This window comes from Mytilus trossulus, chromosome 7, assembly GCF_036588685.1.
Source record: "Mytilus trossulus isolate FHL-02 chromosome 7, PNRI_Mtr1.1.1.hap1, whole genome shotgun sequence".
In the NCBI taxonomy this organism is placed as follows: Eukaryota; Metazoa; Mollusca; class Bivalvia; order Mytilida; family Mytilidae; genus Mytilus; species Mytilus trossulus.
In genome coordinates this window covers 45,588,114-45,598,242 of record NC_086379.1, presented here as the reverse complement: position 1 = coordinate 45,598,242, position 10,129 = coordinate 45,588,114, and positions in this window count along the sequence as shown.

Below are 10,129 nucleotides of genomic sequence, written 5' to 3'. Positions count from 1 at the left end.
CAACCAGAACATAAATAAAGGCAAAAGTAGTATATCGCTGTTCGAAACTCATAAATCGTGAGAGAAAAAAAACCGGGTTCCAAATTAAAACTAAGGTAAACGCATCAGATATAAGAGGAGAACAACGACCCTACAGAAACACAACATTAAAATGTAACACACGCAGAAACGACTATTATATAACAATGGCCATTTTTCTGACTTGGAACAGGACATTTTAAGATAGAAAGGTTGGTTGAACCTGGTTAAGTGGCATGCCAAACCATACATGCATCGTTAACCATACATCCGCAAAAAAAAACAAATAAGATCATACACAGATGTTCGTAAAGAAAAATAAAAGTCTGCATGTTATGAGATTAGTTATTTTGAAACTGCTTGATATTAATGAGTAGGAAAGAGGTGGTGTCATAGTTGACTGAATTGAGAGAATAGCGTTTTTTTTATTTATTTTTTTTTATGTAAAATGACTGTCGTATGAATTTTTATCTGAGCTAATGAAATTAATATGTAGAAATTATCAAAAAGAAGCAGTAAATATTATCTTTTGATAACTTCCTCTTAACAAGTAATATATAATGATTTACTTTTACAAAATTATTACTTGGATTGAGAGTTGTCTAATTTACACTCATATAACATCTTTTTATATCCATTTATCATGTTTCAGCAAAAAACATGGACTGTAACCTTGCTATTAAAATCTGCAAGGCCAATTTGATTGGCGACGTAAAAGTCGAAGTAATAATGAACTTATTGGTAGAGCATGAAATGATAAACCAGTTCACCGTTGCAAAACTAAGTGCGACATCAGATGAAAATCTTAAAAAAGAATACTTGATATATCTTCTGGGCTCTTCTGAAGAGGAAAAACTAAGGCAAATATTATCAAAAGCAAGGGAGTCCTCAACACTTCAACCATTTATCAATCATATTGAACAATGGAGATGCATAGGTTTGTTTTAAATATCATTCTTTTATAACTGTACGTTCATTAGATTTGATGGTTAAAATGAGTGAATAATGGCAACAGTAGTATACCGATGTTCAAAAGTCATACATCGATTGAGTGAAAATAATTCCAGGTAACACACTTAAATCGAGGGAAACACATCAACTATAAGAGGAAAATAAAAACAAACGCAAACATACATAGAAACCAACTATTTAAGAACTGCACAAATGCACCTCACCCATAGAACGCAGAATTGCTTTTATTTACAGTAAAAATGGAATACCTTGCATTGGTTATTATACCAAGATATTTCTCAACTGAAATTCAAAGTCTTATCAATTTGCAGGAATGCAAACATTTAAAATATATGTGAAAGATATTGCAAATTATTTTGAATAACTGTGTTACAAACAACTTAAAAGATAAATGAAAGTCATATTATAGTTTGAGTTTACGTTTAAAAAGTGTAAGCTTTTTCAGTGATTGAGGTGCAAATATGACTTTTGAATACAACAATATATTTCAGAATGTTATAGAAAGACACTGCTGACGTTTTTCCAGAGTGTAGAAGATGAAATAGACACTAAAATCATCATAAACACGCTGATAGGGGAGAAAGACGTTTCAGATTTGCTGACTAACGTGTGTATAGATAAAGCAGACAGTATATCACGTGGTGATAGAGCAAAATTATTTTTGCAATTTATTCTGACGAATGAAAATATCCTGATGCGTTTTGCTTCAGTATTTGCAACCATGTCTAAAATGGTTTTGACGTATATGTCTTGTGTTTACTGTAGTAAGGACAAAAGTAATAGTAAGTTTAAAAGAGTAATAGTGATATTTTAATATTTCCTATGTAAACTGAGCAAAAAGAGGGGACACTATTATATAATCAAAGAAATACGGAAGACATCACGGTTAAAATAAGAAGATGAAGACAAAATAAAACACTAGCAACACGAAACCGAAAATTCATCAAAGGGCAGATAAAGTTCGCTTAATTGTAAGCAAAGTTTCCTTCAATATTGAGATCCGTCGTGTTGATTATAGAAACTTAATATCATACGATATAAAAGGTATTTGCAGATTTACTTCATATATGGTGACGATAAATAATGTGGATTCACTATTATTCGTTGGATACCAATTGTCGTGAATCTCGTGGTTGGTACAGGTAATCCACGAAATTAAATGTGCAAGAAATAATAAATTATCTATGGGATTGTATGAAGAATTCGACAAAACAACGAAATTAAATATCAACGATCATGTAAAGTTTTCTTAATTTACGAATCTTAGAAAATTAATCTACAATAAACTGATCATAGCTCTAAGCTATAAATTGTGTTCGCCAGACCTGCATTTAAACTACAAAAGAACCATCAGTGACGATTAAATAGAAAAAGTAAAAAAGGCAAAAAAAAAAAGGAAGATGATGAAAATATTTGAAAGACCCAAATAGTGTTTGCCAAATAAAGCTAAGGTAATTAAAAATGACGACATGAGAGCTATATATGAAACTATATCTTTAAGGATTATTTATTGTCTTAAATAAAGAAATTGAATTATACACGTACAGTTCTAAATTACAATGCTAACGTCTACAAGTTTTGTTTAAGACTTACATTAAGCACCAATTCAGATAAACATTTTACTAATAGAGAAAAAAATTATTTATTCTAGCTAGACAAACAGATGATCTACCCACATATACTTTTGTGGTAGAAGATTCAAGTGGTAAGTTAAAATTATTTTCTATTATTGATAATATATGGATTTTGCAACAACATGTCCACCAAATGAAAGACAAACATGATGTCGAAAACATAAAAATATCATATATCTTGTTATGGTAATTTGTCAATTTTTTTGGAATTAGTTTACTATGCTTTGTCCATTCAAAAACCAATTTTGCGTTTGTGTTTGTAGCAGTTAAGCGTCTCTTTTCTTCCGTTGTTTTCCTCTCAAACATGTTATAGTTGAATAGTTTCCCTTAGTTTTGGTTTGTGACACGGATTCGTTTTCACTCAATCGATTAATGACTATTGGACAGCAGTAAACATATGTTGCTTTAATTTGTTATTAAGGGAACTTTAAACGTTGGCTATTGAAATGAAGGCAATATCCATTAAAATATCTCCAAAAGATAAGTATCTAACACAATCATACCCTAGATGATGACTTGATAATAGAGAAATGGTCACCTTGGTTTAATTCCGATCTGCATATGTCAACAAAATTGGACGTTCATTTGGATGTGTGGGATAAACAGGTACGCAGCCACGTCCCGTCATAGTTCTGATTTTAAATCCAACAGATCAACCTCTCTGCACGTTATGAACCCTTGCAACATGTCTTTAATGGATCAATAGGTGACAAGTTACATGCGTTAGTTTTCTATTTCGATTCAATACACCTTTATTTCCAATAGTTTTTAAAATTTGCCGAACCATCTTTCTGGATGGTCTCTTCAGGTTCAATCCACCATTTTCTACATTTGAAAATGGCTGTAAAAAGTCCGGAATATGACAGATGTTGTCCTTTCTTTCGATGTATTTTATCATTTGATTTTTTATTTGATTAGTGACTTTCTGTTATGAATTTTCTGCATATGTCAGTATTTTTGTGATTTTACTCTATTACAGGACAATAGTTTTGTATTTATTGTTGAACTGTTCATTGTTGTTCTGCTCCAGAATGTACAGAAGAGTACATTGTCTATATTTGTCTGATGACTTTTAGAAATTGAGTAGACGAATCCACTGTAAATTCATCTATAAGCGGAAATTGAGGAAAATTAGCATTTTGTGGACATTCGATTTTTTTAGTTTCGGCGAAGTCTGAAAACAGGCCTTAAAAAATTAATACTCCGTTGAACATGTAGATTAGTAGTACACTCGGTATGGGTTTGTGACCTGTTTGTTGTTGAATAATCGGTAAACAAATATTGAACAGTGGTGTTATACCGCTGTCTTTATTTAAAGTGATATAATTGCAGGATAATCACATACAAAAATTTGCATATGAGTTAAGCCTTTTTCAACTGATTTTTATAGTTCGTTCTTATGTTGTACTGTTATACCACTGTCCCAGGTTAGGGGTAGGGTTGGGATCCCGCTAACATTTTTAACCCCGCCACATTATTTATGTATGTGCCTGTCCCAAATCAGGAGCCTGTAATCCAGTGGTTGTCGGTTGTTTAAGTGTTACATATTTGTTTTTTTTAAATTTGTTTTTTTACATAAGTAAGGTCGTTAGTTTTCTTGTTTGAATTGTTTTACAGTGTCTTATCGGGGCCTTTTATAGCTGACTATGCGGTATGGGCCTTGCTCATTTTTGAAGGCCGTACGGTGACCTATAGTTGTTAATGTTTGTGTCATTTTGTTCTTTTGTGATAGTTGTCTCATTGGCCATCCTACCACATCTTTTTTTTTTTTTTTTTTTTTTAAATATTACGGTTTGGTGTACTTACTATTTTCAGTTGTTTTATAATGGTAGCACCATTTCTGAATTATGACGTATCCTTAACAGCCCTTTATTGTTTTCTAAATTACTACTTCCATTTTTAATTCACAGGTCAAGATAAATGTTCACGGTTACTACAAATACAATGCATACATTATGTTCTGCATTTTATTCGTCATTGTTATGCATTATCATTATTCTTATCCATTATCATTGATTTACTAACATAAACATGGATGACGACTTGTTTTAGGTGATTTTGTGATACGATCAACCGAGAAACGGAATAATGGCAGAAAAATTCTCGAAAAAAGGTAAATTCAACTTAAAAATTGTTAACTCATGTGTGTATTCAGTGACAAGTTCTAAAATTATTAATTTCCATTCCAAAGTTAAAAATTAACCAGAAAACGAGAAATAATCTGTAGATACCATGTCAAAAGTAAAATCACAAAAAAAAATGAACTCCGAGGAAAATTCAAAACGGAAAATGTCAAAATCAAAGGATAAAACACATCAAACGAATTGACAACAACGGTCATACTCCTGACCTTAGTTCAGGCATTTTGAAATATAGAAAATGATGGATTAAACCATCAATCAGTCAATCAGCAGTGTTATATATCTAGTAATTTATACCACGATATAAGTATACCGAAAATGACATAACATTTTAAAGGCATTCATATACTAGAGCTTACGATATTTTTATTTCAATTATTTGTTTTTGAACATGTTTGTTTGTGTGTTTTTGATATAGGTATTGGTGTTTACTTTTTCTTATGTCGTTATTTAGAAAATATAGTTTTCTAAGATGTTTGAAACAAAATCTGGTTTACTTCTTAAAAGATACTTAACTAAGTTTAAAAAAAAAAAAATTTGCTGAAAAAAATAATCGTTAATATACGACAAGTCTTTTGTATTTGTGATCTGATACTAGTTATTTGAAAATGGGTTTTAATTTTTTCTTGGCTTGACATTTCAGACACAAACATGAAAGTTTTACTGACTCAGGTAATATTGGCCGATTTTTATGTAATATTATTTCCGATCGTAATAACCTCAATAACAAGAGAGCTTTGAACATACTTTAAGTATTTATATAAGTGTTTTGAAATGCCAGAATTAATGATATTAAGTTCTTTAACTCTTACTGAAAGTAGTTGCTATTTATTTAGTTTTTATGAAGGATAAATTGTTTAACATTTTATCATGAACCATGACACAGCAAAATTGGAAAACAACAACAACATTCACATATTCATTAATGATTTTTCATAGTTTTCTTGTTAAGTTTTGTATCCATTTGAAATGAAATCTGCAAAATAATCGTTAACGAAAAAATATTTATTTATTCCAGGGAATATAGAGAGCCATCACAATCTTGAAAACTTGAAAATGAGCAGTGAAAGTGGCAAAGAAATACAGTTAATCTAAGCACAATGAACCTATATCAGACGTTAAGAAATTGTCTGATCCCCAAGAGCTGAAAAGAAAACTTAACCAAGTTGAAAAGTTACACAAGAGGAAAATAAATGTTGATAAAGTCATGAGCGTGTCTGATTAAAAACAACATATCTATGAGACAATTTGCAGTCGATTTTTTTTTAATCTGCACTAATAAACTTAACATTATTTACTTCTTTTACATTCGTAAATCACAATGTATTAACCTGAAACATTACACATTATGTTATTTATCTTAACGGTTGTTTGAGCACTACAAATTTGCACTGACTGCAAAGAGTGGATTGTATTTTTTGTAGATTCTCGTTATTTTCAAATTGAATCTATCATCTGAATTTGCCTTTTTGATACAAAATTCAATCTCTTAAACATTCAAATTTTCAATTGTTATTTAGAGATATATTCCTTTGAATTGAGATAAAACGATATGCACTATTTGTTTCTATTATGCAGCTGTATATGGTTTATATAAAAATATACACGTTTTCATATACTTGAATGAAAAACAGGTCAGTACTCATTTGTTGTAAATATTACACTTTTGTATACTGTTGCACTTAGTTTAACACACTTTATACACATGTTTGTGAAGTGTTGACTTCCGAGTTTATTGATATGTAATATAAAAGCAAAAATTATGAAGTTTTGTGTGCTAAAGAGTAGATATGGGTAAATGAGATATGCGAATGAAACACTAACTTGATATTAGATAAAACCAATAATAACTTATAATAGTTGTTATAGCTAAAAGAGGGACGAAAGACACCAAAGGGACAGTCAAACTCGTAAATCTACACATAATTAGTCGTTGAAATTTTAAAGGGTCACCATCTTGCAAATTTTGGTTAAGACAATAACAGCATGTTTCTTTATTTTCACTTCAATTTTTTTAGCGCTACATAATTTCTGAAGAAAAATTGACAAGTCATACAATTATATTGTGTATTATAATTGTGGGATATAACCTATGGGATAATGTGATACAAAATAAGTATAACAAATCCACATATAGAAACTTTCTTGTAAACTCAATACAGCAGGTTATTATGTTAATAAGACCGTTAAGAATTTATTCCAAAATACATAATTTATTTTTAAAATTATTCAGGCCTTTTGTAGACGAAACATAAATGAGTAAAAACAAATGCAAGCCTTGATTTATGATAAGTGTACTAATTGAAGATTAATATTGTTATATAGTCGCTGTAAAAAAAAAGTTTGACAAAACATGCTCATACTATGCTGCATTTTTACTGTTATCTGAATTCATAAATTAAACTAATACAAATCTAACTAACGTTACACATTATACACATAGGGAAAGCATTGACCACTCTCAAGCAGCAGCAATAACTACGTTAAACCATATAGTACATTTGTATGCATTTAACTAACTTTGTTTTCCTTTTTTAATATATACTTCCTGTGACTAATTTCTAGTGAGTTAGTTAACATGTCGGAAGCAAGACAATTCTTATATGTATACTTGTATTTTATTTTATCTGTTTTGATTGTTTAATCTTGTTTTACACAGGTTCATATATTTTGTTTATTTTTTCTTTGATAAAAAAATGTACTTTGAATAAGTAAAAAACTCACAGTTCACTTTTTTTGTTAATCATTTCGTTTACACGTTGTTCAATAGATTGTAAAAAATATAGTGTTTAGGTTTTCGATATTTGAGACAACTTTATGTTCAACCTCTGTTGTTGGTCTAGTTGTAGGAGGAAATCATTAGTGCAACCTTTTTCCTGTATCTTTATTCTAACGATAAAGTTATCATATTTGTTTCCAATTATACTTTTCCAATCCCTCTACATTACGATATACTGGCTACGTGACCATTAATCAGTTTCTACACGTTATGTAGTATTTAATCCCGACATATGCTTATATTTCTTGATAGTCATCTTTTTTAGCATTTAAATGAAAGTAGCACTTAACTTTATACTATATTTTGTCTTTTCATCCTTTTTGTTCGAGCATCACGGATGAACATTTTGAAGACACATACTGACATAGCACGTCTTGCGTTATAAGTATTGTATATGGTTTTTATTTATCGAAGGTCGAATTGCTGTCAAATGATAGCTGTAAAAAAAGAACGTCAAGAACATAGATATATTTTTACTTGTTTGGCTGTTATATTTCCCCGCTTAAAACTGTCAAATTAGAATAGTATAAATCACTTCCAAAAATCAGTAATGCCTATGGTTTACAATGTAGAATACATGACACTAACTGAATTTTTCATTGTTTAGCTTTCACGTGTTTCCCAGTGATCTAATGCCGGTATTATGTTACAAGATTCAAGATTCATCCTTTGTTATCTACAGATCAAACTGTTTTTAAACAAGATTTTTTATTTTGGATTTAATAAATTCTTCATTTCTCAGTCCCTTACCAACACTTTTTAATTTTCGTCTTTGATAGATGTTGAATTATATATTGTTGGTACATAACAACAATTTTGTTTACCACATGATATTAACAGCGGGACCCAGAGAGATGGCACCCATATCAATAATGTCTAGTAAGTTCAATTATAATTGCTTGACAGAATGACAATTTAAATGATATGTATTTTGATGCCGATTTAACGTTTTTTTTTTCACGGAAAATAGTTTTCAAAATTTCCCTTAAAACTGGCGATTATTAATATGACCTCATGAACACAAAAACATATATATTTTTATAAAAAAAACCAAGTGTACATTTATAAATTATATGTTTACAAAATTTAGAATTTTTGAAATACTCAGGCTTTTCTACCTCAGGCATAGATTACCTTAGCTGGATTTGGCAAAACTTTTATGAATTTTGGTTCTCAATGCTCTTCAACTTCGTACTTTATTTGGCTTTTTTAATATGTTTGGATTCGAGCGTCACTCACTGATGAGTCTTTTGTAGACGAAAGGCGCGTCTGACGTATATACAAAATGTAGTCCTGGTATCTATGATGAGTTTATTTACCAGCACATCATTTAATCGTGGTTAACCGACAAATTCATGAATCGTTATATAATTCAACATGAACATCTCCGGAAGGTGATACTCCATGGTTCCAAATCAAGAGAGCCACGATATATAAACTGGAATCATGAATCTAAATTAAAAACAAAATGCGTTTAGGATTATGCCATTACATGAATGCCTTTGTAATGCATGTTATACGTCATATATACGAATGCCTTTATTATGCAGGTTATACGTCTTATGCTTCAAAATTGTTTAATCTATGAATGTAATGTTTTTATTCAAATAATAGTATTCAGTGATATGTTGTACAGTACCAGGACTTTTACATATTAAGAACGACCTAATTCTTATTTTGGTTAATACTCTGTAGTTCAAACAAATAACACAAAATAAATTGACAACAATAAGAAAAGGAATGGTTAATATACAAGGAACGAATAAGGTATACAATCACACAATGTCACACATACATCAGACATTCCGAGATACGCTTAAACTATATGTTCAAATATTTTTGTAGACTACTTATTTTAAGCATTTTCGTATTTTGATTTTATTAAAAAAAATATATCCTTCATTAGAATCCAAAAATTATATATTATAAAGCTCAACTGGCATATATAGATTCGAAATTGTGTTAACACCTAGCCATCTGTACAGTGCATGAATAAAGGCAAAAATAGTATACCGCTGTTCAAAACTCATAAATTCATGGACAAAAAACAAAATCGGGGTAACAAACTAAAACCGAGGGAATTGCATTGAATATAAGAGGAGAACAACGACATAACACTATAATGTAACACACATAGAAACGGACCGAGCGTCAAACAAAATCCGACGAGAATAACAAATATAACATAAATATAACATCAAAACCAAATACATGAATTTGGGATAGAAAAGTACCCTGACACGTCTTATCTCAATGTGAATTACACTCAAAAATAAGAGAAAACAAACGACACAGAAACGAACTATAATATAACAATGGCCATATTCCTGACTTGGTACAGGGCATTTTTAAAGGAAAAAATGGTGGGTTGAACCTGGTTTTGTCGCATGCCAAACCTCGCACTTTTATGGCCATATGAAATATAACATCAATATGACAACACAGCACCACAGGACTACAATGTTAATAAATTAGAGAACCCAATTGACAAAGAATCACACGAACAACAGCCAACAAAAGGCAACAAGTTCAACATTTTAATACGTAAGAAGCTTGTTATTGATATGATTTAAGTCCTTTCTAAA